Source organism: Schistocerca gregaria, chromosome 6 (assembly GCF_023897955.1).
Source record: "Schistocerca gregaria isolate iqSchGreg1 chromosome 6, iqSchGreg1.2, whole genome shotgun sequence".
In the NCBI taxonomy this organism is placed as follows: Eukaryota; Metazoa; Arthropoda; class Insecta; order Orthoptera; family Acrididae; genus Schistocerca; species Schistocerca gregaria.
The window spans coordinates 52,629,466-52,653,231 of record NC_064925.1 but is presented as its reverse complement, the minus strand read 5'-3'; the positions used below and the strand labels follow the sequence as shown (position 1 = coordinate 52,653,231).

General features: G+C 41.5%; 1 long non-coding RNA gene across 1 annotated transcript in view; it reads right to left on the bottom strand.

The window, feature by feature from the left end:
* Positions 1-23,766, bottom strand: part of LOC126278947 (uncharacterized) — a 156,046-nt gene that overhangs the window by 33,441 nt on the left and 98,839 nt on the right. The window contains exon 2 of the long non-coding RNA XR_007550770.1: positions 11,627-11,788. This is a non-coding gene — a long non-coding RNA (uncharacterized LOC126278947). The remainder of the gene's footprint in view (positions 1-11,626; positions 11,789-23,766) is intronic.

The window sequence follows — 23,766 nt, the reverse complement described above, 5'->3', positions numbered from 1 at the left end:
ATAGAGAACAACTTTATGCCACCACTGTGACTGCAGGTGCTTGCCTCTCTGACAGAGTGCAGTGGCTTTGCCCATAGGAGATGCAGCCAGAATTGAATTATTTTATTGTTCTACGTCATGTGGTTGCATATATTTCATGTCCAATTCATCTACTCATCGACACTTAAGCCATTGCCCAGCACTTGTCCTGTAGTTGAGCCAGCCTGCCAGCCTGTGGAATCCTGCCACAAGAATTATTTGTAGCTGCAAGCAGTCTTTGTCCTTGTTATGCTAAGACTTGGCTTCTTGACCCTCATGCATCCCAGACTTTGGTATCTCAGCTGATTACTGTGACTGTGTTCAGAGACATCCATCTCACCTTAGGTGTTTAAGACAGTCTTCATCAGATAGTCAGTGAACTAGCCATTGTAGACAAAATGCTTAACTTTTGCTTATCCTATCACAACTGTAAACTGATAAATTATTGTATTTTCTTGTTAATTGATACTAAATTTTTTTTATTATATTAGAAAGCCTATTATTTATTGCCTACCTCAGTGAAAGTTTTTCTCCACTGACCCTGTAGTGGGTCACTTTAATTGGAAGAAAACACCTTTTTGAGGAAGTGAAGTTCCACCAGTAAGTTGCTTGCCACCTATGGTATTTGCTCTGAAAACCAGTGTTGGCAGACAGGAGTATCATTGCCCTGGATTATCGCAACTAGTCATTGGACAATACAGTTCCCTGTGGGTGGGCTTCCTGTATATTCAGTGCCCTGGAATGCCATGAGGTCTCGTCTCTACATAGGCATCCAGAAACAGGAAGCAGCTTTCCTCCTCAATCTTTTTTGTAAGTTTAATGTTTTTATAAATCATGTTTATGTGATCAATGAATTCATCTAAAGTGCCCTCCATCATTACCACACTGCTTGGGTGAGTTAGGTGCTGTCCTTAGTGCAATCGCTACAGACACTTACATGTAGAACTTCATCATGACAGATGAGAGATGTATGCCCATCAGAACTCCATCAACTTGTTTGTAACAATATCTGTCATGCAGATAGTATGTTGCGACAGAAGAAGTTTAACATGCGAAGTTTAAAATATAGTTCCAGTAAAACCAGCAGTACTTGGAGAGGGAACTTAATGAATAATGAAACTACATCAAAACTCACCAATATATCTCTTGGAACCAGTTTGATTGTTTTAAGGATGTCACATACTATGCTTAATTTCTGAAATGGTAGCTGGAATGATGTGGGCAGGCACCTGATATGGTAGCCAGTTTTTGCCAGAGGCTACACCAGTGAACCAGTGGCACTAACTATGGACCTTAACAGTACACTGGCAGTGCAGTTTCACGTGTTTCACAGAGTTTTGTAGCAATTTCAAGATGCCCAGGATTGTGGCAGAATATTGATAAATCTTGTCGACCGAGAAGAATTTTGACCTCAGTGCAGCTCTTGGCAACTAGCCTTTGAAACAATAAGACATGAGATGTAGGAGTCTGTGTCATGCACTGGCAGGGCAGACATTATGTTCAGCAACATAAATAAAAAAAAACACCTGGTCCACTGTTAAACTAGTTTGGTGTGTCTCACTGCAAAACATTGTGTTCACACTTGTGTGGCAAGAAATCTGGAAAGGCTTTACTGCTTTCTTTTTTTTTTTTTTTTTTTTTAATTTGCTGTGGGACAGTATGTTGTTTCCAAAACAGATTACTAACAGTTTCTTGTCTAACATTAAACCAAGGAAGGAGGATACGTTATCCAGTTTTATCTGTGTGTCTTTATCAGACAGAACATTCCACTGGCCATTTAGTTGAAAAAAATCATTAGACTTTATTTATTTACTCATTCATTCTTTCATCCATCTGAGCTACAATGTACATTGTTATGAATGCAATCTGTGGTTGGTAAGTTCTTATCATGGAAATAACATACATAATTTCTACAATATCAGGAAAAGACAGATTGCTACTTACTGTAAAGATGACTTGTCAAGTTGCAGACAGGAAAATTGAAAAGGCACTTATACACTCACATGACAGCTCTCTCTGGCAGCTCAGACTGGAACGCATTCTGGTCCATGCTGCCGGAGGTGGTGGTCGTATGTTTGTAGCATACTTGCTTGTGTGAAGGAATGTGTTTGTGCTTCCTTTCTGATGAAAGCTGTGGCCTAAAGCTAATATGTAAATGTGTTTCTATTGATCCTGTCTGCAACTTAACATGGCATCATTATGGTAAGTTACAATCTATCTTTTCCTAATATTGTTGAATTCCAACATGGAGTTTCCATTGCTTGATTTTTCATACATAATTTATTACAGTTTGTATAATTTAGATAATTAACCCTATAGCATTTCTAGTTGTTTTATATTGTTAAATACTACATATTAAAGGATGCTAAGTGCCTTTTTTAGGATATTTTAATCATCACTTTGCAGTGAAATAACTGTTATTAAATAAATGTTTTTTAAACATTTGGCTCAAGACACTGGGATTGATAATATGTTTAATTCCTATTGATTATTGTTCTACAATTTCAGTTCAAAATGTATCACAGTAGTTTGGCTGTAGACTTGTTTTTCATGTTTAGATGTAAATAATGACTACCTGGCTTTCTGCTCATGTATTGAGCTGTCTGGGCCAGATTTTTCATGATGTAAATTGTATTTATGCATGACAGTCTGAATTTGTAGTATTTTAAATAGCTCCACACAATGAGACCTATTGTTGCTATTTCTTATGTTTTGTATTACCCTTTCCTGTAATTTGAAGAGTCTGCATGTTCCCAGCATTTATTCCTCAAAACATAATCCCATAACTGAGAACTGAATGCATGTATCCAAATTAGATCACTTTCAAACCATAAATGCTATGCACTGGATCTGAATGGCATAAGAAATTTTAGATATTCTCTTTGCTGAAATAATCTTTCATTTCAACTGGCAGTCTACATTCATCACCATGAATTTTATATCTTCTACACATTCCAATACAGCATTCTTGGCTTTTTAATATAATGTCACTGTGTTTCTTTTTTCAAATGGAAGTTCATAAAGTGTGTGCTCTTTATCCACTGAAGCACTGAAGAAACTGGTATAGGCATGTGTATTCAAATACAGAGATATGTAAAACAGGCAGAATATGGCACTGTGGTTCACAAGGCCTATATAAGACAACAAATGTCTGGCACAGTTGTTAGACTGGTTATCAAGATTTAAGTGAATTTGAACATGGTGTTATAGTTGACACAAGCAATGGGACAATGTACCTCCTAGGTAGCGATGACGTGTGGATTTTCCCGTATGACCATTTCATGAGGGTGCTGTGAATATCAGGTATTCGGTAAACACATCAAATCTGTGACATCACTGTGGCTGGAAAAAGATCCTGCAAGAACAGGACCAATGATAACTGAAAATAATTGTTCAATGTGACAGAAGTACAACCCTTTCCCACATTGCTGAAGATTTCAGTTCTGGGCCATCTTCAAGTGTCAATGTGTGAACCATTCAACAAAACATCACTGAATGGGCTTTTGGAGCTGAAGGCCCATTCATGTACCCTTGGTGACTGCATGAAACTACACTTTATGCCTTGCCAGGGCCTTTCAACACCGACATTGGACCGGTGATGACTGGAAATGTTGCCTGCTTGGACAAGTATGTCTGTTCGCCTGCATCCATTCATGTCCATTGCGTATTCCAATGGACTTGGGCAATTCCATCAGGGCAATGCAACACCCCACACATTCAGAATTGCTACAGAGTGGCTCTAGAAACACTCTTCTGAGTTTAAACACTTCCACTGGCCACCAAACTCCCCAGACACAAACATTATTGAGCATATCTGGGATGTCCTGCAACGTGCTGTTCAGAAGAGATCTCCACTCCCTTGAACTCCTACTGATTTATGGACAGCCCTGCAGGATTTGTGGTGTTGCTTCCCTCCATCACTACGTCAGACTTTAGTCGAGTCCATGCCACATAATGTTGTGGCACTTATGCATGTTCGCAGGGGCTGTTCATGACATTAGACAGGTGTACCAGTTTCTTTGGCTCTTCAGTGCGTTACTCTACTCTTCAGTGACAGGTTATGGACATCTCAGAGTGTCATTGGATTTTTGTAAACTGTGTTGCTGTTTTCTCTGTGATCAGCAAACAGTATTTGTCTCCATTCATGACACACTGTGCGGAAGCATTAATGTAGATTAGGAAAACAAAGAGCCTAATATAGTGCCCTGAGGATGCATATATCAATATATTTTTGTTTTGGCAAGTGGGTTGCCAGTATATGTATGTGAAATTCCAACACACTGCAACCTGTTTTCCTGGTAAGAATAAATCTACTTATTTTTGCAAATGTCTCTAAGATATGTAATAAAATTCTGTGGTCAAGAGGGTCCAAAACCTTTGAAAGATCCATAAAAATGACACTTACAGGCTCACCTTTGTCCCGTCTTCAAGAACAACTTTCATATACTGACTGTACTACTTCTGGACCTGAAACTGAATTGTTACTACAAATAACAGTTACACCTAGATCTACATACATAATACAGAAGCAACCACACCATGCATTGTGGAGGCTTCCCCGTAACACTAATAATCATTTCCTTGACTGTTCTACTCACAAACAGACTAAGGGAAAAACAACTGACTACTTGCCTCAGTATGAGCCCTAGTTTCTCAAATCTTATCTTCATGGTCCTTACGTGCAACGTATGTTGGCGGCAGTAGAATCATTTGGGAGTCAGCTTCAAATGTCAGTTCTCTAAATTTTTTCAATAGTGTTTCTTAAAAAGTCATCACCAACCCTCCAGGGATTCCCATTTGAGTTCCTAAAGCATCCTGTAGCACTTACATGTTGTTCAAACCTACTGGTAACAAATCTAGCAGCTCATCTCTGAATTGCTTTGATATCTTCCTTCAATCCAGCCTTGTGAAGATCCCAGACACCCTAGCAGTACTCAAGCAAAGTTCATACTAGAGTCCTATATGTGGTCTCCTCTGCAAGTGAACCACACTTTCCCAACATTCTCCTAATAAACCAAAGTTGACCATTTGCCTTCCCTGCCCCAACTCTCAGATGCTCATTCCATTTCATGTCACCTTGCAGCATTATGCCCAGATATTTAAATGATGTGACTGTGTCAAGCAGGACACTACTAACACTGTATCTGAACATTACATTTCCTACATCTGCACTAACCGTTAACTTACATCTTTCTACATTTAGAGCTAGCTGCCAGTAATCACAAAAACTAGAAATTTTGTCTAAGTCATCCTACAGTCAATGATGATGTAAATAAAATAGAAAGAAACTTCCACATGGGAAAAATATATTAAAAACAAAGATTCCAAGACTTACCAAGCGGGAAAGCGCCGGCAGACAGGCACATGAACAAAACACACAAACACAGAATTACTAGCTTTCGCAACCGATGGTTGCTTCTTCAGGAAGGAGAGGGAAAGACGAAAGGATGTGGGTTTTAAGGGAGAGGGTAAGGAGTCATTCCAATCCCGGGAGCGGAAAGACTTCCCTTAGGGGAAAAAAAGGACAGGTGTACACACACACACACACACACACACACACACACACACACACACACACACACACACACACTAAGGCAAAGCAATGATGCCTTTAAATGTGATGCCTTTAAATATGTCTGCTTGTGTCTGTGTATGTGCGGATGGATGTGTGTGTGTGTGTGTGTGTGTGTGTGTGTGTGTGTGTGTGTGTATGTGCGGATGGATGTGTGTGTGTGTGTGTGTGTGTGTGTGTGTGTGTGTGTGTGTGTGTGTGTGTGTGTGTACACCTGTCCTTTTTTTCCCCTAAGGGAAGTCTTTCCGCTCCCGGGATTGGAATGACTCCTTACCCTCTCCCTTAAAACCCACATCCTTTCGTCTTTCCCTCTCCTTCCTGAAGAAGCAACCATCGGTTGCGAAAGCTAGTAATTCTGTGTGTGTGTTTGTGTGTTTTGTTCATGTGCCTGTCTGCCGGCGCTTTCCTGCTTGGTAAGTCTTGGAATCTTTGTTTTTAATATATTCATCCTACAATCATTTATCTTTGACACCTTCCTGTACACCACATCATCATCATCAGCAAATAACTGGAGATTGCTGTCCATCCTGTCCACCAGATCATTTATGCTTACACAAAATAATAGTGAGCCTATTAAACTTCACTAGGGCACTCCTGACATTACCCTCATTTTTATGTCTGCCTGGGTGGCAAACATAAATTGGAATTGGTAGCAGGACATGACCATGGTGTGAAGCAAGATCTGATGGCCGAGAAAAGATTAGTCTCAAAGTAAGGTGCCAGCGATCAGGAAGATTACTTATCTTTATTCTCCACACTGAAGCAGGCACCATTTATTGCTCTCATAGCAAGTAGCTATGTAATTAAGTTCACAATACAATTCACAAATCGACAGTGCAATCCAAATTGTAACTAAGTTCTAAGTCCAAGGTAATCATATAATATCTATACAATAACACTTTGACATTGACACAGCTAGTGAGCAAGAGTGAGTGGCCATGGTGTCAGGTCTGTGCTCCCGTTACATCTTGTGGCTATAGAGGGAGCTGCAGCCAACAACTGTTGAATAGCATGACGTCTTCTGCCGGAGATAATGCCATGAATCTCCAGTGGTCGCGAAGTGAAGCTAAGGCTGACCACCGCGGATGTGCGGCCAGGCTGAGTGGCGGCGGGGCATGCATGATTCAGTTAGGTCTGTGGGCATAGCACTCATCTCTGATGAACTCTCATGAGGATAACATACTGTGTTCTATTACTTAAGTCTTCAAGCCACTCACATATCTGGGGAACTATTCCATATGCTAACACCTTTGTTAACATTCTGTACATCATATAAAAAAAAGGGCAAGCTGAGTTTCACATGAGCCATGCTTTCTAAAACCAGAGTGATGCATTCTAAAACCACACTGATTCATGAACCTAAGATTCTTGACCTGAGAATATGTTCAAGGAATCTGCAGCAAACCATGTAAGGAACATTTATCTTTAATTCTGCAGATCTCTTCTTTTGCCCTTTATACATACAGGAGTCATTTTCCTCCAGTCGCTTGGGACTTTATGTTGGATGAGACATTTGCGATAACAGTAAGGGGCCAGTGCCATAGCGTACACACTATAAAACTGAACTGGGATTTCCTCTGGGCCTGGTAACTTATTTATTGTCATATCTCAGTTATTTCTCTATTCAAGGGGTGCTTATTGCTATGTTGTCCATACAGGAATCTGTTCAAATCAAACAATGCTATCTTTGTACGATTCTCCTGCAAGAATGATTGCTTAAACACGAGATATGAAACTCCAGCTTCCATTTTGCTATCTTCAGTTGCCACATCAGACTGGTCAACAAGCGACTGGATGGCACCCATACACCTGCTTAGTAATTTTACAGAGGATCATAATTTTCTTGGGTTCTCTGGCAGATCTTTTGCTAATGTATAATGGTGGTAGTAGCTGTATGCTTTGCACATAGATCTCTTCACAGGCACACAAATATTTACTAAACCTTTGCGTGTTGTCATTTTGTGTGTTTTGTTTTGAACTGAGAGTGCAACAGCCTCTGCATCCTCAGCATTTTCCAAATTTTGTTGTTAAACAGTGGTGATGTCTTTCATGCCCTTAATCCACTTACTAGGCACATAGTTCTCAAAGCCACAATTTACAATCTGTTTAAACTTTGCCATAATTCCTTTACGTCCACCTTACTGAAACTAAGTGATATCAATTAAATGTCTAAGTGAGATCAATTCAATGTCTAAGTGAGATGCTAAGAACTGCTTATCTGCTTTTTCTAGCAGAAACACTCTCCTAGCTTTCTTGGCTGATTTCATAACTTTTGTAACTGCTATAATGGCATCATGATCACCAATGATTCTATACTGACACTGTTGATGAGGTCCAGCCTGTTTGTAGCTACAATGTTTAAAGATACTTCCAGTCCATGTGGGCTTCCAAACTAGCTGCTGAAGGCAATTTTCAGAAAACATATTCAAAAGTCCTTTGCACAACTTTCTGTCTGAACTCCCTGCAATGTATCCATAGACATCTCAGTCTATTGTCAGTAGATTCAAGTCACCTCCAACTAGTATTGCATGGTATGAGATTTATGTGCCACTGACCACAGACTTACTTTGAATGACTGGTGCAGTGGAATTGTTTTGCTGGTAAAAACATTCAACAATATATGTTACATATCACCATATAACTTCACTATCACATTTTGTCAACAGCATCATCCAGTTGGTCTTTCTGATACATGTTCCATGGCTCACCAAGTACCTCAGAGCTATCTACTTTGGGTTTTAGCCAGCTCTCAGTCCCAAGAATAATTTGAGTGCAAGAACTTTCCTACAGGGCAGTAAATTCATGAAATTCATAATGAATATTTCAAAAATTTGCTAATAAAATTTTGACAGTTGAAGTGTCTTTACTTTAAAGTAGTATGACTTCCCTTTTGCATTTCGAATGGTGAGTGTTCATCAGAGTGCCTCAAACTATCAGCTGGCCTAAAAAACACTCATGTGCACTCCACGAGTAATATGCTACCCATGTAGCTGCTTGCTTTGTGTAATGCACCCCTGTACTATCAAGAAGAGTCCTACAAATTCCCACCTGATACTGCAGGTCTAGAAATCTGCAGTCAAGGCTGTCCCAGAGTCATTTAGGCAATTATTTAGTACATTTAGTATTACTGTTTCTATAATTTTGGAAATGGAAGATGGTACTGAAATTTGTCTGCAATTTTCCACATCACTGTTTTTGAGTAGAGATAATAATTTTTCTTGCTTCAGGCATATGAAAAAGTAGCCAGACTTTAATGATAAATTATTTCTTTCTGTTAGTGGTAACTGAGCATTCTTTAAGAACACAAACTCAGATTTACCTAGATCTGTATTTTTTTATTTAATTGGCATATTATATGTGCCACCGAGTTTGCTGGTTGGTCACTGTTGAATGAGATATGTGCCGGGAAATTTCTGCCATATTATCTCAGCAATGCTGCTGGAGTATACATTAACATAGTTTGTGAAGTGAGGTGGTGGTGTCCAACATTGGTGTCTGCCAGATAATGATCCAGACTGCTTTGCTTATACCTAAGACAGAAAATTTTTTGGTACATGTTGTCACCTGTGTGTTTCTTTGTGAAGTTCTAATAGCACACAGTTGTTTGGGATATGCTTCCTCAGATTTTAGTTTAAATAATGTCAAAAATTTATTAAATATTTTGTGCACATTTGTTCCTGGATACCCTCCTCCCCACTTTTCATATTGTAAACGGACTGCAAATTCACCAAGGTCTAATTCTGAGGAGATCCTTTTGTATGCACTCAATTTAGTATACTTTTATGCATAAATATCTGCTTCTAATAACTGATAGATGGACTAAATCTTGAACAAGGGTATGTTATTTTTATCTGTCAATACTTAGGGCTACATTGTGTATTACTGAAGAAGAATGTTTAGTAAGACTACTTAGGCAGTGTCTGAGTGAAAATATGCCATACCTGCACAGTGTATTCATTTAGGAATTACAGGCACTATATGACTTTGCAGTATTAATATTTGCATCACTAAGATTAATATACTATTTTTTGACTGGATATTTTACCTAGACCATGGGTTTTGTGAAAAAGATGTCTGAATCATTACAAGAAGATCAGTACATACAAAACATAATTATTATTTTTTTAAAATATTTTGTGCTGTTATCTCAACAGAAAATAACACAAAATGTTTGTCATCACTTGATGTTTCTAGAATAAACATTTAATTGTCCATCTGAGTTGTGTTTTGCAACTGTCATTCAAATTCATCTCGTATTGTAACATGGTTTTTTTTTTTCCAGATTAGCTACGTCAAGACGAGGCATTTTAAGTGGACTGGCTGATTTTTCTGTACATCCTGTTGCCTTTTTGGATCTCTCTGTACTGAAGGAGATTTCACTAGATCTTGGCTGTGTGGTCCACTTACTACAATCAGTTTTTGATCCCCTATTTACATGATGAGTGCTGTAAAACTTTTAGTTGCTATTTTGAGTTCATTTTTGCACATATTCCTGCCACATACTATCACAATGTATTATTTTTGCCCCACACAATTGATGCTTTTACAGCACATAATTTCCTGCAGAATTGTTCCAGGTTTCACAGCACTCATAATACTGAGAGCTTGCTGGTAACAAAGAATTCCTGCAGTTTGTCTTTTATGGTTACCAGAAAGCAAAAACTGTATTTATTAGAAGATCTTTAATCTTAAATTCACTTGAGCCAAGCTTAGATTTTCCATATTTCTTTGATTTGTTGTACAACTAGTTGTGTCTAAGTCCTTCATCACTTTGAGGCCTTTTTCCACTGTTTCTAGCACTTTAACTTTACAGTTAGCATGAACACTTCAGTCATAGCTACATAAATGCCACATGTTCTGCGGTATAAACAAAATATATTTTGATATCTTTCTTCACTAAGCAACACAAATGACACCATTTTTGCATTACCGAGAATATTCTACCACCACCTGGCATGGTTTTGTAACATGACATGCACTTTATAGATATGTAAAACACTCATACAAAAGAGAGAAAAAGAAATCCATGAAGGAACTACCCGAATGAGGCACAAATCATCAGATGTGAAGTGCATGTACAGACAAACGAATGATCATAATTTCACAAATATTTCATGATTTATTCAAGAGAAAGAGCTCCAAATATCGAGCAGGACAGTAATGTGTTGGGTCACCTCTGGGCTTTATGGAAGTAATTATTTGGCTTGGCCTTGATTGATTATCATTGTATGTCCTCCTAAGTGATATAATACTGAATTGTGTCGAAGTGGTGCATTAGATCATCAAAATCCCAGGATAGCTGGATGGCCCTATCCAAAATGCTGCAAATGTTCTCAGTTGGGTAGAGATTCAAAGACCTCGCTGGCCAAGGTAGGGTATGGCAGCCATGAAGACCAACAGTAGAAACTCTAGCCATATGTACCCAGAGTGATTGCCATGAATTGTAACAATACAGGGCATAAAAAACTGCTGACGTACCACTGTGCTGTAAGGATGCCACAGAGGACACCCAAAGGGTTGCTGCTTTGAAGAGAAATGACATTCCAGTTGTCAGGCCGTATGGCAGGTGACAATCGGTTTGGTATCCCACCAATGTCTGGAGCGTCTCCAGACACTTTTTGGCCTGGAATCCCATAGACTGATATAGAACTGTCTGCAGTGGTGAGTTCCACTTTGGACTGAGCCTTGATGATCAGTGAAGACATATCTAGAGACACCTTGGAGAATGATGAGATACCAACACGACTGTGGCCCACCATAAAGGCCGACAACCAGGAGAGACAGTCTGGGGAGTCATTTCTTTTCATAGCAGCATCCCTTTGTCACCTGTGGCTCACTTACAGTTGTTTCTGCTGATCAGGCAGTTCAGTGACCCATGATGGCTGGATTACAGCTCTGGGTTCGGTCTTCTGCTTCAAGTTCTGGTATAATTTTAGTCACTTCCAGTTACACTGTTATTGAATAAAAGGACTTACAACAGTAACATTTAATGATTCCCAAGAAAGATATCTAGGCTGAAGACCACAAATAACTTACCAGGATTTTATCTCCATGGCAGTCAGGATTTTGCTGTCACTTCTGTACACTACCTCAAGACATAAGCAGGGAGAGGAAGTTTGAAATGGTGATCTTGTGAAAGAGACTGCTCTCCCAGTGTCTGGTTATAGGCTTCATGGCGCACTCTCACCCCTTGAGACTCTGAAAAGAAAAAGGTGAGACTGATTAATATCAACTGGCGTTGCACATCCCAAGTTAAATATTGATTCAGATCATCGTTCTGAGAGATGTACCAGGATACTTGTTTTGAGTCTTGACCAAGGACGTCTTCCTTGCATATCATTGTACAAGTAAGCACTGTAGTTTGTTTAACCCACAAGTACTAAAAAAATTCATCTGTCTTGTTGTGTCACGCTATCTTTTAGCAAGACAGGCATAAATCCCATAAGAAGACAGCCACAAGATCATCCTTCAGTGTTTTTTCCTCCACACCTATAGAGTCCCATTACCTGGAGCAAAACACTATCAGAAATGTCCACTGCAGTCTTCCTGCTCCAGTGACTGCTTTTAGTACGAAAAGGTACAAGAGGGTCATTAGTCCATCTATAACATATCTCTAGCCAGCAGGGCTTTTATTTATTTATTTATTTATTTATTTATTATTTGTCCCGTAGATCAAATCAGTACAATGGCTTGTACAACTGATATGGGATAAGTCAATACAAATATACAGTTTACAGGAGTCTAAAACAGTAAACAAGAACACAGAAGAATGATTATTTTACATTACCTACAAAATTATGTTACTTAAAGTTACAGCTTTACAGAGAATTGTTACATGATGTGACAAAATTGACTTAACAACATTCAGCTTTGATACATTATCATGCACTAAGACAATTTTGATTCCAAATATTCCTGGATGGTATAAAAGCAATATTTTATTAAAAGAGACTTCACTGTGTTTGAATTTATTTATTTCTTGGATTTCTTGTATAAAAGTTGGAAGATGATTATATAATTTTATTCCCATACACTTGACACTGTCACTGTACAGTTTTGTTGAGTGGGTAAGTATTCTTAGAGAGGTTTTTGATCTTGTGTCATAATTGTGGTAATCCATATTTTTGCTAATTTTGTTGATACTTTTTTTGGTAAAGAATAATAATTCTAGTATGCATTGGCATGGGAGGGGCAAAATATTTAGTTTCTTAAATAATGGTTTACAAGTGTCTCTTTGTTTTTTGAACATAATTGTTCTGACTATCTTCTGCAGTTTGAATATCTTGATTGATTCAGAATTTTGGCCCCAGAAGATGATTCCGTAGCTAAGTACAGAGTGAAAGAGTGCATGGTACATTGTGGTTAGGGTACTTGTGTTAGTGACATTCCTTATTGATCTAATCATGAAGCATACTTTACTAAGTTTTGTGCTGGTAACATCAATGTGCCTTTTCCATGTGAGCATTTCAGTAATAGTGACGCCCAAAAATTTTATTTCATTTTCAAGTTTAACATTATTTTTTTCCAGTGATATAGTTGGTAGTAATGGATTTCTGTTTTGGGCCGTGTGGAAGGTTATTCCAATTGTCTTTTTTGCATTTAGCAGCAGCCTGTTACTTTGAAGCCATCGACTTATTTGATCTGTGGTCCTATCTATATGAGATTGGAGAATTTGTTCGGGTGCAGATACGAGTATAGAGGTGTCATCAGCAAACAAAAGGGTTTTTGTGTTTGGTAGGCTGTGAGGAAGGTCATTTATGTAAAGTAAGAACAGCAAGGGGCCCAGGATGGAGCCTTGGGGAACGCCTTGCTTTATGGTATGCATGGAGGAATGTACAGTGCTAGCTGTACCTGAGAGCTTAGTTTCATTTAATTCGACATACTGCTGTCGATCTTCCAGATAGCTTTTAAACCAGTCATAGGCATTTCCTCTTATTCCATAGGAATGCATTTTTTGCAAAAGTATACTATGATTAACCATGTCGAAGGCCTTTGTTAGATCTAGGAAGACACCTATGGCTGGGAGTTTTTTGTCCACAAGCTCCAGTGCATGATCTAGAAATTCTTGTATTGCATCAGTTGTAGCTTTCTTACTTTGGAAGCCGAACTAAGCAGGTGACAGGATATTTTCTTTGTCTAGAAAGGACATGATTCTTGTGGCCATTATATATTCAAATACTTTACTGAAAGTTGAAAGCAGTGCAATGGGTCGATAATTACTGGGATCCTCACTGCTTCCTTTTTTGTGGACAGGTATAATTTTTGCAATTTTGAGCATACCAGGAAATGCACCATTCAGGAATGAGAAGTTTATTATATGGGCTAGGGGTTTACTGATAAAGTTACTGCAATTGTGAAGGAGGAAGCATGGAATTTGATCTTTTCCAGCAGATGAATTTTTTTTTTAATTTTGCTGTGAAGTGTCTTTTCTATTTCAGTTTCAGATGTAGGTCTTAAAAATAGAGTCTCAGAGCGTAAGTTTGGTTCTAGTTGTAAGGGACAGCTATTTTTAAGATGGTTAGCCAGGTTTTCTACTGTTTCTGTAAAGTAGTTATTGAATTCCTCTGCTGTTTCTTTCCCACTGGAGACTAATTTTCCATTTATTTTCAAGCTAATATCACTTTGTAGTTGTTTTCCTCTATTAGTATTCATATTAATAAGTTGCCACATGCTTTTGCTCTTATTTGATGACAATTTGAGGCACTTATCATTCTGTAGCTTTTTGGCTGCATTTACTACGTTCCTTAATATCTTTTTATGTAGAGTAAAGTATGACTTAAATGCTTCACTACTGCCTAGTTTGGATTTGCTAATGTCAAAAAGTTCTCTTTTTCTTTGTGATGATCTAATGATTCCTGGGGTGATCCAGCTGGAGAGTTTCCTATCTTTGTTGATACATTTTGCTTGTAAGGAAAAGTGGCAATTAAAATAATAACAGAAAATATCCAAGAATGCTTCATATTTGCTGTCTACTGTTTGAGCCTCATATACATTTTGCCAGTTTTCATTTTGTATATCAAAGAGGAAAGTATGCATGTGTGTTTTATTGAAGTTTCTCCTCTCGTTAAGGACGATACTGAATCCAGCCTGTGATCGCTACACAAAAATGTATATGATGCCTGGGAACCGAGGGAACAACATAGGATGTTTCAGGAGCCCAGTTGAAATACAGTGACCTCTGGAGATTCAAGAAACTCGCTGATAAACTAGTAGTAAGTAAAACGTTTTAACAAGCAGTAATGGTTTGCACCCCCAGTGGATTGACTTTGCTTCTAAGTAATGGTACCATTATGAAGAGAAATGTACTGAAAAGTTAAGACGAAATATTTAATAGAATCAACAGGGAAAGTATGCGTACACATGCGCACATATACAGATTTTTTATTGTCTCTCCTATAGCTCACTACTCACCCGTGAGTGAACTGGAATCAGAGCCATCTGGAGTTGGTTGGTTTGGTTGGTTGGTTTGTTTGTTTGTTTAAAAGAGAGGGTAAGGGACCAAACTACGAGGTCATTGGTCCCTTGTTCCTAATAAAACAATGCCGCAAGTGTGAGAACAAAACAGCTGATACTTATAACACAAAACGGAAAGAAAGGAAAAACCACAACAACGAAGGATAGGCAACGAACACTGAAAGGAACAAAAGAGGACAAGAAAACAAGAGAGACGCTAGAAACAGAAGACAGTGAAACAAGAAAGCAGATTACAGTGGCTAGCCGACTACAAGAATAAAAAGGAAAAGCCAGCCACTTTGCAGCACATTAAAACCACTAGAGTGGAGGACACAGAGGGACAAAGGACACGCGCTAAAACTTAGATCGAATGATAAAACCCACAATCACAAATAAAACGTAAAACTAAATCAGCCAATACGACATTGTCAAATAAAATGAGTGGCAACGAGCCCGGTAATCCATGATTTCGTCACTGGGCAATCAAAATGGGAGAGTGAGCCAGAATATGGGCCACTGTCAACCGGGCACCGCACTGACACCGAGGCGACTCTTCATGGTGCAGGAGGTAGCCGTGGGTCGCCGGAGCGTGGCCAATGCAGAGCCATAGTCAAGGCGGATTGAACAAGGGCTCTGTAGAGCTGCACCAGCATAGAGTGGTCTGTACCCCAGTTGGTGTTGCTCAGGCAGCCACTTCCACACATTCATAGTTTCCTTAATGACATGCAGTTTGTTGTGCATACTGTTACGCCATTCCGTCTCCCAAAGCCGAAAAACCCTGCGCCATAAATCAGAACGCAGGTCAGATTCAGAGATGCCCATCTCCAGATGCGGTTTCCGCATAGTCAGTCTGGTCAGCCTGTCGGCAAGTTCGTTTCCTGGGATGCCGCCGTGTCCTGGGGTCCAGACAAACACCACTGAACGACTGGAGCGTTTCAGGGCATAGATGGACTCCTGGATGGTCGCTACCAAAGGATAATGAGGGTACCACTGGTCGATAGCTTTTAGGCTGCTCAAGGAGTCAGTACACAGATGAAACGATTCCTTGGGGCATGATTGGATATACTGAAATGCACGCAATATGGCCACCAGCTCTGCATTGATACACTGCAGCCGTCGGGCAAGGAATGCTGTTCAATATGGCCTCTGTGGAGAAAGGTGAACCCAACATTACCATCAGCCATCGAGCTGTCGGTGTAAACCACTTCAGAACCCCTGAACACTTCACGAATCGAGAGGAAGTGACAGCAGAGAACCTCAAGGTTAACTGAGTTCTTAGGGACACGCAAAAGGTCCAGGCGGAGCTTCAGCCTACAGCTACACCGTGGAGGTGTACGTGAATGGACCTCGAGGAGAGGTGGTAAAGGGAAGGACTCCAGTTCAGATAGAAGCGATCTCACACGAACCGCAATCATTAGCCCTGACCTGGGCCACCTATGCGGGGGGTGAACCACCTCGGTTGGGAAAAGAAGACTACAATTAGGATGTTCAGGAGAGCTACGAATGTGTGCAACGTAACTGGTGAGCAGCTGTGCACGTCTGATCTTCAATGGAGGGATTCCAGTCTCCACCAGTACACTTGTCACCGGACTCATCCTAAAAGCTACTGTCGCAAGTCGAACTCCACAATGGTGCAATGGGCCGAGCAAACGCCATTGAACCACAAATCACATTCCCATAGTCAAGGCGAATTGAACAAGGGCTCTGTAGAGCTGCACCAGCATAGAGTGGTCTGTACCCCAGTTGGTGTTGCTCAGGCAGCCACACTGAAATGTGTGGCGGCACCAATATTTAAGAGACAGAGGTCGAACTCAGACAGTAAAGTTCCGACATCTCTGCCTCAGGCAGTAGGCATGGTGCCACCCCACAAGGGGTTATGGGAGGTAAAGGCTCTGAAAAGTAGGAAAGGTTTAGGGAGTTGATCGATCAGTGCAGCTAATACATTCAGGGGTACTGTACCATCTGGAGGAAGATATACATTGCAGACAGTTATTTCCTGCATTGGCCTTATTCTGACAGCCACAGCTTCAAGAGGGGTTTGAAGGGGTACAGAGTCACTACAGACTGAGTTTAAGACATAACCGAAAACTCCACCTGACACTCGATTATAGTCGCTATGGTTCTTGCAATATCCCTTTTAGCCGTGGAGGAGAGGGGTCTGCATTGCCGGAACGAGGTTTCCTGGAGGGCAATGCAGATAGCAGGTGTAAAGATTAACAGCTGCCATAGCTCAGCCATGTGGTGGAAAAAACTGCCGCAATTCCACTGGAGGATTACGTAACCGTGAGACTGGGAAGGCATCGAACATTCAATGAGGCAGTTTACGCCTCAGGGTCACCTGCTGCCATCGACTTTTTGCCTGAGCAGTCTATATCCATTGTGTCTGAGGGTCTGGAGAGATCTAGGTCCTCAGCAGGTGCCAGAATCTCCACCGCATCCTCAGATGTAGAGCTTGATGCAGAGCTTTTAGGTAGCGGTGGTGTGGGTGCTACCGCAATTTCCTTGGTCTTATGGGCCTTCTTTATAGATTTCTCTCTCTGCTCCTTGGATTTCACTGGCTGGGAGGACTTTACTGACTCAGTCTCCAGGACTGAGGATGAATGTGAAGCCCAATGACTAGCTGCTTTTGAGCTATTCAGCCACTGGCAGGTGTCTCCTTTCCCGCCAGCAGAAACCTGGGAAGGGAGTCACCCAAGGAACTACTCCTGGGGTTGGCGGAGCTGATGGGGCCAGAACTGGTGTAGCAGTGGCATAAGACAATGTCATACGTACAGGATGCAGGTGTTCAAAATTTTCTCTTAGCCTCAGTGTAGGTCAGTCGGTCAAGGGGCTTGTACTCCATGATTTTCCTTTGTTTCTGGAGAACCTTGCAGTCTTGTGAGCAGGGCGAATGGTGCTCTCCACAGCTGACATGGATGGGAAGCGGGGCATATGGAGTATTGGGATGTGATGGGCGTCCGCAATCTCGACATGTGATGCTGGAAGTACAGCGGGAAGACATATGGCCGAACTTCCAGCACTTAAAGCGCTGCCCCTGGGGGAGGGACGTAGGGATTTACATCTCGGCGGTAGACCATCACCTTGACCTCCTTGGGCAATGTATCACCCTTGAAGGCCAAGATGAAGGCACTGGTTGCAAACCTGATTATCCCTCTTACCCTGGTGGACATGCTGGACGAAATGAACACCTCAGCGCTCTAAATTGGCGCGCAGCTCATCATCAGACTGCACAATAAGGACTCTGTTAAATATGATACCCTGAACCATATTTAAGCTCTTATGGGGGCGTGATGGTTACAGAAACATCCCCCAGCTTGTCACAAGCGAGTAACGCCCATGACTGGGCAGAGGATGCTGTTTTGATCAAGACTGACCCAGATCTCATTTTGGACAATCCTTCCACCTCCCCAAACTTGTCCTCTAAATGCTCAACAAAAAAATGAGACTTCATCGTCATGAAAGATTCCCCATCAGCTAACATACAAGGTACTGGGGTGAATAAGATCCGCTGCCATCCTTAGCCTGATGTTCCTCACATTTTGTGGCCATGGAGGGGAATGATTTGGGGTCATACTTCTGTGCGTTGAATCGAGCTCGTGAATAATTAGAGACTGATGGTGATTCAGCATCAGCAAGAGATGATGGACTATGCTTCATCGTGTGTCATCGGCCCTGATGCCACCCACTCTGACCAGGAGTCCTGCCCACGGGCGCCACTCAGCCACAGCAATGGCCACTTGGCAAGATGGCCATTGCCGGGAGACCCAGTGCCCCAGGGGGATGGGCTTTTACCCCTTGGCATACATGGGGAGTTAATGGCGCAGGCATCAGCAGAGCAATCCCTATGTGGTCAGGAGGCTACAATCAACATGTTACATAGCGGCCCCACCACAATGGACTGGCTACCATGCTGGATATCAGGTGCAAATAAATCCAAGGTCATCGTTGACGCCAGAACCGGTAGTGCATGATGGAAAACGCATGCAGGAAGGAGTCTTCGCCCAGGAGATGGAGAATCAGCAGTTCTGCAATGTGATGACGAGAAAGTGGGCTAAAAATCTAAATGCGCGATGGACACGATGCACCATGTAAGGCGCCCTTCCCCAACTGGCTCGCTCTTTGGGAAAATTTTGAAGAATGGAGGTCAAACCCTACAGGAGACCATCACAAAGGCCAAAACGTCTTATACTCCTTTAGTCGCCTCTTACGATAAGCAGGAATACCTCAGGCCTATTCTAACCCCTGGAACCTCAAGGAGGCCATCTAGAGTTCTCTTATCGATGGCGACCTGACAAGGACTGTCTCTGGCAGTTTTGCACAGATTAGAAAGTAGAACAGTGTTTGATTAGACAGCAGCACTGCAACTGACATTGGGCTCTAGATGGAAGCTATACGGAGTGCTCTAGAATTCCCTTTACAAACTTCTAGCACTTGTAGAGGGGACTGAGAAAACAACATTGTGAACTAAAACCCATGTCCAGAAAAGTACCGTTTCCATGCTACAGCCATCTGAAAACATGTTTGAAAAGTAGGTATGGAACAGGGTAGTCACGATGGAGTGTACTTACATTGGATCAGCTGATGTCATTTGACGTCTATCCTAACCCTCTGATATGGTTCGAGCCTCATTCAGCATGCTGGCACATCTGCTCACTTTTCACGTCACGTTCGGGAACAATTAGACCAACGACTCTGACATGGATGGCTAGGCCGATGTGATTCAATTTCATGGCCTCCACAACAATTGAATTTTATTCCAACAGACTTTGGTGTCAAATGAAGAGCGTTTTATGAGACTCCTATAGACACAGAATAACGTCTGGTGGCACGAGTTGTGGTCACAGCAATGCAAATTCCAGAGACACAAGGTGTAATGGAGCGTGCGTACCACATCATTATTCATAGGTGCTGCTGTGGCATGAATACTGGCTTGGATTTGGGGAATTCTTGTGAATCTCATGCACCTATGGCTGGAAGGAAGTAGTTAAGAGACCGATTGGCCCACCAGGTGGCAGGTGCGGGCGATGTTGATATTTTGCAAACGATTCTGTGAGGCAGATTTATGACACTGTCCGCATGCTAGAAGGCACGATCTTGTAGGCACTCTATACTAGTGTGAAGTAATCAGACCAGCACACGGCACTGATGTGCTGTGGAAGATCTCATACATTGTAGTTACAACAGCGCCTGGTGACCTGTGGTTCGAGGAAAGCTGGAGGCTCAAAGCAGGCAGTCATGTGCTATATCGTTGTGTCTAGAAATCGAGAGAACAAGGATTGTTGCGGGCCAACCACAATGACCTTTTGGTAACGGATATTGGTGGCCAACCGGCCCTGAAGCTACATCCAACCTCCGCTGCACAAACACGTCATGCTGTGGTGGGGAGCTATACCGGCATGAGGAGTGAGAGGGCTTCTAGCCTCTGCTCTCTTCTGGCTGGTATCGTCCAGCAGATTGCAAGCTGCCCTCCGCAGGGGTGGGGCCGGGGAGCAAACTCGTGGCCTCTTGGGTGCAAAGTTGTCTGCTGGCACTGAACGAGCTGCCCTGAGCAGACGGTCCGATGCTTCCCTTCGGCGCTCTACATGAGGTCCACAAGCCAGACTTGAGGGAGCAGTGAGCAGTGTTCTGGACCACGAGCACAGTTAATACGCGCTCCAGCCACTTGGCAGTGGTGCGAGTGGGATCGCTACATCCGCGAGACTGGGCAACCAGACACTGACACTGCACGTTCAAGCATTTGTGTTGACACTCACCCACGCATACTGCGCGGCGCCATTGCCAAGTTCAGTGCTTGCCCGGCCTGTGTAGCTCCGATGCAATATCAGCAATGTCACACTTACCTGTGTTTCTTTGCAAGGTTAGTTGTGTGTCATCCCTCTCTCCCAAACCATACTTGTTGGTCATTCTGACATATTACAACTCCTGAGCTCAGGGGATAACAAAAATTTGGTGTCAGGAAATGGTTGTTTTACTTTCCAAGATGATACGTTGCTTCGGTAAGTGTCCAACACCATGTTTTCGTGAGAGAGAGTTGGTTTTGGTAAATGGTGAGTGAGGCAGTGGCACTCGGTATAGGTACCAGCTCAGCGCAATGTGGTGGAGTGTGTCTTAAGTTTTATTTGTGTTATTTTTTATGGTTGCTCTTGCTGTCAGAGTTAGTTGCGTGAATTAGAATACACAATGTTTAGTTACCTTTGTGAAGCCACAGGAACCTGTGGACTTATCTATGTTTAGAGGTAATAGTGGATCGGATAATTTGATGCCAGTAGATTAGATTCAGGTTTCATTCCATTGACCCAAAAATTGAGATGATGCTTGTGGGTGTGGAAAATGTCAAAAACTATAACATAAAAGCATAAAACACTTGAATATAATACTTACTACCCTGATCATTTGTCAGGAGATTGTCGAAATAGGTGAATACAATGTGGTAACTGGAAGAGCTAATATTTACAGAATTAACAAGCTGTCAGAATGAAATATTGTTATGCACTATTAATAAATTTAACATACACAAAATACATAATCTTGGCTGTTGTGTGCTATCAAAACTGAAATATAACAGACATTTTTACTTAAGCTGGTGTAACAGTCCCTGGTGAGATATTCATCTATAGAGTAGGAGGAGTTGTCTACCCAATAGTCTTTCAAAACTCTCTTTAAATTGTGCTTTATCTGAAGCCAAGTTTAATGGTTGCTGGAAATTTATTGAAAATGTGTGTTCCTGAATATTGGACCCCTTTTTGGACCAACTGAGCCTACATTATATAAACTTTTCACTTTTTGCGGAACTTTTCACTTCGACTACTTACTAGAAAATCAAATGGATAGCGTACAACAACACAAACTTTACTTTATTGAAATAATCACGTAACTTACAACATATCACAACATAAATAAAACCTAGTCCAAAATTCGCCTATGGAATGTTTTCTTTTCTCAAAAATTACGCACAGAATGTGAAACCTTCAATTGATAGCTTACAACATGTATTAATTAGTTAATTATGATATAATATTGCCTTAATTAATTGTTATTACTCAATAAAGACTTATCTTACGAGAGCTGTGAATGTGCACGACTCGTCAACCGATGATGGTCTTTTGGTTCCCTTTTTCAATTTGTCTGGACACGAGTTGCCGTAAGCCAGAGCTGTAGTAATTGTTTGTTCTGTATGTAGGCATATTCGTCATCTGTCTAGTAGCTGTACTGAGTGTAGATGGGCGGTGATTCGCCGAAGGAATCAATTTTTGTCTACTTATTTGTGTAAAGTTGAATGGTAGTTTGTGTTTTGTCTTGTTTGAAAAAATCAGCTGCATTAAGGTGGAAGTAGAGGACGCAAAATGGTGGAAACATGTGCTACTGCCGCATATGCAGTTCCTGCTTCAGCTCGGCAAGTGGCAGCGTTAACAGAGCAGTTTGAGAGAATGATGGAGAGAAGTTTGGAACTCAATCGTTAGTTAGAGGCTCATAAGTACAGTCACGATCAGTCGCAATCAGAGTCTCGAGAAAGTAAGTCTGGATTGAGTGTGCCTTCTGCTCTGTATGACATAGCAGTTATCACACTGGTTAACGCCTTCCGGGCAAGGCAGGGGAGGACATGACAGTTTTCGTTAAGGATGTCAGGGACGCTGCGGAATCACAAGGGTGGTTGGATGAAGTAACCCTGTATGTTGCTAATATGTGTTTGGCGGGGGGCGCTTATGTTGTCTACCACGAGACATATGTTCCAGGAGTGGACCGCGGGATTGTGCCAGCAGTACCAAAAGCAGAACACTGTGCGTTTTTTTTTTTTTTTTTGGGAGAAATGAAGTACGTAGTCTATGCAGTGCAACAAGTCTACGAAAGCGTTCTTGGATGGAATCCGTAAACTAAATGCAACGACATATGTGCTGACACAGAATGAGGAAGCTAATAGAGTACTGTAACACGAGGCATAAAATAGAGCGGTGATTTCTTTTTTTTTCTTTTTTTTTAATGCAAAACTTTTCGAGGTGGTGGATATGGCCTCGAAGCAGATAGTGTACCACTATATGTTTGCTTGTGAAGTCAAGGGATACAGATGGGGTCAGGAGGGGTATGTAAGGAAGCAGTGTAGGCATCCAGATTGCCATGCGTGTGGTATAGTGGGTCATCGGGCATATGAGTGTAGAGGTAGGAAGGGTGGAAAGCACCGACAAGGGAACCAGGAAATAGTATCGCTTCAATCGTTCAAAGGCAGTCCCAATATATTGTAACACAGCACAAGTTACTGCACAGACAGAATGTAGCTTCGGGGGCTGAGTGAGGTCAGGAAACAAATTTTTTGGTGGACACGCGTGCGAATCAGTTATCAGTTTTGACATCGCTGGAAAGAGGAGACAGATCACCAAGGTATAGGTTGCATGAGGTTGGCGATAATAGGGTGGAATCATTAAGTATGGCAGTAGTAGAGTTTTCAGTCGGGAAAACTAAGTTCAACGGACGCGTGGAGGTGTTGCCATGCATAGACGTAAGTTATTCAGTGATTCTCGGTCTAGACTTTCTCGACAAACATCACATTAAGATTGATCTTTTGCTACGCACAGTGGAACTCTGTGGGACTTTTAACTTCGGAGGAAACAGTTGCAACTGAGACAATGGCGCGAGGTTCGCCCAAGACGGGGGTGAGACAAACTAAATTGCTTACATTGTCAGTAAAGACCAGTCAGCAAGAATAAAATACAAGCAGCTACAGGCATGGA